Source organism: Lathyrus oleraceus, chromosome 7 (genome assembly GCF_024323335.1).
Source record: "Lathyrus oleraceus cultivar Zhongwan6 chromosome 7, CAAS_Psat_ZW6_1.0, whole genome shotgun sequence".
NCBI classification, from domain to species: domain Eukaryota; kingdom Viridiplantae; phylum Streptophyta; class Magnoliopsida; order Fabales; family Fabaceae; genus Lathyrus; species Lathyrus oleraceus.
Genome location: NC_066585.1, coordinates 339,809,501 through 339,816,034, shown reverse-complemented (window position 1 = coordinate 339,816,034; position 6,534 = coordinate 339,809,501).

Genomic DNA, 6,534 nt, shown 5'->3' with positions numbered 1-6,534 from the left:
AAGCTTTTGCATAGAACTTAAAGAAACTTCATGATGAAGAAAATCAAATAAATAAACTCATCTTCAAGAAAGATAAAATAGTAGAAACACTTTGAGCTTCATTTCAAATATTCTCAAGTGTAATACGTGAATATCATTGTGTGTATTCTGCTTAGTAAGAAGCATCTTTGTAAACACAAATATCTTGTTTAATTGTTGTTAAATTCCTCGAGAGACTAAGTTACAGTCCGAATTCTCAAGAAGTCATTGGCGGTTAGTCTTTGAGTTGTATTTCCTTGAGAGACTAGTTTATAGTCAGAATTCTCAAGAAGTCTTAGACATGTTATCTTTGAGTTTTGTAATCAGTTTGATTATTGGATTAAGTCTTTATTGAGATGGAAAAATCACTCAAGAGGGTGGATTCGATGTATCTTCGTTAACAGCGAACCGGGAAAAAAAATACTTGTGTTGTTTATCTTTGTTGTTTGAGTTCTTGGGTTGCATAAAGTTTTAATTCTAGAAACCCAATTCAACCCCCTCCCCCCATTCTTGTGTTTTTTGAACCTTCAAATTTTACTTTGTTGGATCATATGATTGTTATATGTTATTTGAATGTTTTGATTCTATAATTTCTATTTAATTGCTTTTATTCTTAATACTTTTTGTGTGTTAGCGAGTGCACAAAGTGAAATTAGATGAGTAGAGATTATTGATCGTAAGTCTACTGATCGGAAATAAAACAACTGTTCAACTTAGTAATTAACTAGGAACAGGTAATTATAATTTGTGGCTACATAACTATCTTTACTGTGAAAATTGGTAAACAACCGTTGATCTTCCAAAGTACTATATTTGGTTACTTGCAGGATCGATCAGATTGATCCTAGGACATGTGTTAACTGTTTTTAAAAGTGGAATTCTAATGAACATAAACACTTCGACAATGTTCATACCAGCAATAATTCGTTAAAGGATTTAATGAAAATATAAAATGAAAGAAGGCAAAAAGAATGTTGTAAACTGAAAGTAAATGGAAATACAGATAAACTTCTGGGTAAAAGTACAATTCTGGAAATAAAGGATTGATTAAATTACTTCAAGTAAAAACAATGGTATAATATCAAACATACATTTCTCAATTTACTCTTTCTCTACACACGGATACTTGGGTAAACTTGACAGATTTTGTACACACTTGAACGCACACCAATCCTAACACTAAGACCTCTTATTTATACTAGTCGATGTAACCACTTCTAACGACCTTTTCACCAAATCGAGACAAGTGGCGCTTTGCATGCATGTAACTATCCACTATGCTCCACGTGTATTTCCAACAGTAACAAAAGTTCCCTCCTTTATTTGAATTTGAATCCCTCGTCGAACCACAACTGGTGACGTCTCTGTCAAAAAACACTCTAAACTACTAAAAAATATTCCCAAGTCAACGCAGCATCTTTCCCCTTGTACCAAGGCATCTTAGACTAGAACTTCAAATGCAGGAAACTTTATTCTCTTAATTTATATGGGCGCCGAAATTGGGAGCTAACAAATTGCCCCCCAAAAATGTCATTTTCGACATTTCGAAGAAAGAGGCATTTTTTGAGAATATGGTTCGACGCCTTGAACAATTGTTGCATGTTACCAATGCCCCAATGTTACAAAACCTTTCAGTTTCTTCCAGCTGGCTTGTAACGTCAGCGCCATCATTACCCTTTTCCTAACATGTCTTTTCAGCCCATACCCAAATCTTTTTAATCATCGTGTTTCCTAGACTCTAGGAGATCATGGGATTAGACATTAATTGCCATCATTCCACTATGTAATCCTAGAGAGACACGTGTCTCACTCACTTGTCAACCATTAATGTTGATTTGAACTGTTTCTCTTCCAAAAAACTTATAAAAGGCGCACTTCTTATTCATTTCTCTTTTTTACGCTTCCTGAAAAACCTTAAGCATTTAATCTTTTCATATTCTTCCAAAAACAAACTCAAAACAAAACCCATATTTTCTTCAAATTCGCAACAACAATGGCTACCTCCAACAAAGCTTCCAAAGAGACCACCAAAGCTGCTAAGGTTTCTATCAAATCCTCGAAGGCCTCACAGAAGATCTCAGATCCTCCCCCCTTCGCCATGCTCCCTGGTCCAGCAATGAGAGGTAACCAACAACACATTCATGTACCCCAAGACCGAAGAACAACGGAAAATCTATGAATCTCAGGTACTTATTCATGTTACTGTTTCTGGAAAAACTAACGCTTTACTTGGACCTTTGCCTGATTTAAATACTGATCCTAGCAAACTTAGGGATTTCTTCCCTACTTACCACAAATGCAAACCCATAGGACAGTCCAAAAAACTTAGGGCTAGCACTACTAAGGAACCTCAATCATCAATAGATGAACCCATAGACCTTAGGTTCATGAATAATGGTTTTAGGGTTTTCCGTGCAACTCCTTCATTTAAAGATCCAATTGATTACATAAACTGGTTAAATAAAATAGAGAAATCCAAAGCCCAAACCTGGAAACATATGGGAATCTATGACTTAATGATGCGTGCTTTTCGCAAGTATACGAACGCGTCAGAGTAATATAAAAGATTGTCGAATCCACAGAGACCAAGTGTCAATCTATCATTATCTATTGTTATGGTGTTTATCTAAGGTAATCAAAATAGGGGTTTTTAGAGTGTGTAATGAAAAGTAAAGTGTTAAATTAAATTCAATTAATAAAGACAGGCTCGAATGTAATTCACATAATTAATTAATAATCCAAGTACTTGTTAATAGAACTACTTATGAGCAGTGTTTCCTATTTTGAAAAGAACCAATTTAACAGGAAATGTCGCTTTCGCGTATTCAGAACCGAGTTGTACTCCCTAATCAAACCCTCTTATTGTCACTTATAAAAAGGCGCGCATTGCGTTAGAGTAGTAAACCTATTTTTTAGAAATATAGTATCTTGACTAAGTTGAAAAGTATTTTAACCTAGATTTCTTAACCAAAAGAGGTTCTCACGAACCAGACTCTAAACTTATAAACGCGTCCGAAAATAGTTTTAAAATCACTTTTCTTCTTAAGTTAAAAACTCCTAATGAACTAAACAAAGCGCTTTCGTTGTATTTGAAATAGTTAAAAAAAACTAAGTTTAAAAAGACGTTGGACGACTTTCGATCTTACCCAACGAAAATTAAGTGCGGGAAAACTTAGGTTGAAAGTTAAAATAGCCCTTAAGTGTTTCTACGAACAATTGTACGGATTATCGGTTCAATTACGATCCTTACATTCTAACCTTATAAGTTTAGTTAGACATGATAAAGTAAAGGTGCATTTTAATTTAAATAAAAGTAGTGCGAGTGCGGAAAGTAAATAAAAGTAGTGTGAGTGCAGAAAGTAAATAAAGGTAGTGCGAGTGCGGAAAGTAAATAAAAGTAGTGCGAGTGCGGGAAATAAATAAAGTAAAGCAAGTGCGATAAATAAATAAAGTAAAGCGAGTGCGAGTGCGAGAAAATAAATAAAGTAAAGCGAGTGCGGGAAATAAATAAAGTAAAGCGAGTGCGGGAAATAAATAAAGTAAAGCGAGTGCAGGAAATTAAAATAGATAAAGGCAAAGCAATAAAAACCTGCTCCAATCGGAGGGTTGAATAAAATGCGAAGTGGAAATGAAAATGGAGGCAGGATTAACTTCCTTCCAAAATTGTCCAAACTCGATTACAGACTCGATCACAAACTCGATTACACAATTGTGGTAACACCCTAATGCGAAGCGATTACCACTTTAAAATACTGAATATATGCCTAAGTGAAACTAAGTTAGCTCTAAGTTTGCATCTGCTCTAAGTTTGGATGATTAAACAAATGAATTCGAGTCTCTATTTATAGGCAAGTAAAATAATGGAAATAACAAGGATGCCCTTCAGTTTGAAATTGGGAGGGAAAACTTTCCTTCTTATGGCGCCCGCCACAAGTCCATGGCGCCCGCCATAAGAGAAAATTGTGGCGCCATAGTGGAGGTAGTGGGGAACGTGGCAGTTGAGGGAAGTTGAGTTGTGACACGTCATGGCTGAGCCCATGGCACCAGCCACAGTGGGAGCCACAAGTGTAAAATGATAAATTTTAGGGGTTTAAACTCGTTTTCACTCCTTTTCTCGATCGGGGCTCTGATTAAAGTAAAAACCTGAAAATAAAGAGAAACATAGTAATAACATAACAAAATAACAATAAAACAACTAAAATGCATGTGAAATCTGAGTCGAAAATACGGTGAATTTCAGTGTCATCAAATTCTCCCACACTTAAACCCTTGCTTGTCCTCAAGCAAAACACTAAAAAGTTCATAGAAGAAAAACTGGTGTAAATGAGTGCTTTGGGTTAAAAGGTTCTAAGTTCAAGTCGGGATGCAGTGATAGGTACTAACTGAGTGAACTAAGGGTATCATGATGACACTTATCCGCAAACACGAACATAAACTCCATTCCTATATTAACCAACCCATATTATCCCACAATACCTAGGCCTGACTCTTCATCTCTTTTTGTGTCCTTTTCATTCAGGCGCAATCATATTAAGCCCGTTATCCGTACATGCTTCATAGCAGAGTGACCTGTTAGTGATTATGATCTAGACATGGGGTTCCTGGCACATAAATCTGTGTAAACCCTTTTATTTGACCCAACTGCAGTTGTGGGGGATCGGATCGTAATCCGCCCTACCGAGTTCAGCGTCAGATACCTATGAACCAACTAACAGTGGGTGAGTTTTTCTTTTTTTTCTTTTTTTTGTAGCAAATTATTACAAACTTTTTGGTTTAAATGACTTTGTGAGGGTCACCTATACCTGAGTTGCCCTTTTGCTTTTTTTTTATTTATTTCACTGGATCATTCACTTATGTTCATCGGTCCCCTACATAGAGGATGCGTAGGCCGGAGCTGACTGCTGGAATAAACTACTGAGGACTTATACTGAAATGATGATTAAGGCCATGGTATATGGGGTTTCGGGAATGATTCCTATATTCATGAAGTCTATGGTGCTAAAACAATACTGATGTTTTAAAAATTTCTCCCAAGTCACCGCATTCTTACTCAAACCCGTCTTTAAAACCCAAAAACTTTCAGAATAACACTATTTTCGTCAGACTCGTGCATTATCTAAAACACTAAAAGCAAAATAAGCAACTAAAAAGCAATAAATAAAAATAAACAAACTATCTAAAAACAACAAAGAAAATAAAAAAACTAACTGAAAACAACAAAGAAAAGCGATAAAGAAAAGCGATAAAGTATCCTCCCACACTTAAATCGAACATTGTCCCCAATGTTTCGAAATAAGATAAGGGGAGAGTCACCTGACATCCTACTGCTGACCACTGGTGCCTTCGCCATCCTAAGGTGGACGACGGGATCGGGTACGATGACGGTCTCTCTGATCCATCCTGGCCTGTAAGGCATCCTGAGCAGTCCTCACCTCTCGAAGGTTACCCAAAATGGAACCTTGAGTGGCTTCGATGAGTGCAGTATGTTGACGGTGGTATTGTTGCTGACGGGCTTGCGTATTTGTGATCGTTAGCAGGGACTATAAAATAGTGCCATAGGATCTATTTATCCTCCGCTGCGATTCTTGCATGAAGCTCATGTTATCCGCCAGTTATTGTTGGATGGTAGAGAGTAGGTCGTCACCCCTTTGCTCTCTAGCCATGTGGTCATGCCATATCTCTTCTGTAATATAGAAGTCAGGAGCAGAACCTGCAAAAGAAGAAGATGGTGCGGTGTGTGGTGGTGAAGGGTGATGGGGGACACATGAGGTACGGGAGATCGCTCTCGCCGATCATATTCTTCATCAGTGTCGTGTCCCTCCGCATCAGGAACATTAGGAGGAAGTGGACCCAAAACAGGTGGAGCATCTAAAACGTAGGTCCAGTTCCTATTATCATGTACATCACTACGTCTAGTGCATGGTAAGACAACAGATGGGATAGCTACACCATGAACCATAAGCACATAGCCTCCTTCTCTCCTCAATCGGCATAATTTCATATCTCTCAGAAATTTTAGGTTGATTATGCGAGGAGGTAAGGGATCTATGGTAGCTATCTCATTGTTCAGGTTAAGCGTCCGAGCAATAGACGTAATGAGTCCTCCGAAAACAATCGGTCCCGCTTTATTTAAAGTTAAAGCCATGTGCGCAAGCATAAACGGGACCGAATTAATTCTTCTATTTGTGAGGCTTCCTTACAAAAATATAAGCTCTCGAGCATTGACCTTATTTGGATTCTCCCGGCCAAAAAAAGTACATGCCAACAGATATCTAAAAACTATGATGGTCGGGTTATGGATGGTCGAGGAAAGAATTCCTTCAAAAGAATTTATAGAAGTGTTTGACAATCTCTGCCAGAAGGAAAACACCTCGACCGACCAATCTGAATCCAAAGGGGCCTCACAAATAGCACCGTCCCCATGAGGGATTCCTAACAGGCTAGCTAGTTCGTCAGTACTAAATTCATATTCAACAACAAACATTCTAAATCGGACAGTACCAATTGTGCTAGCAG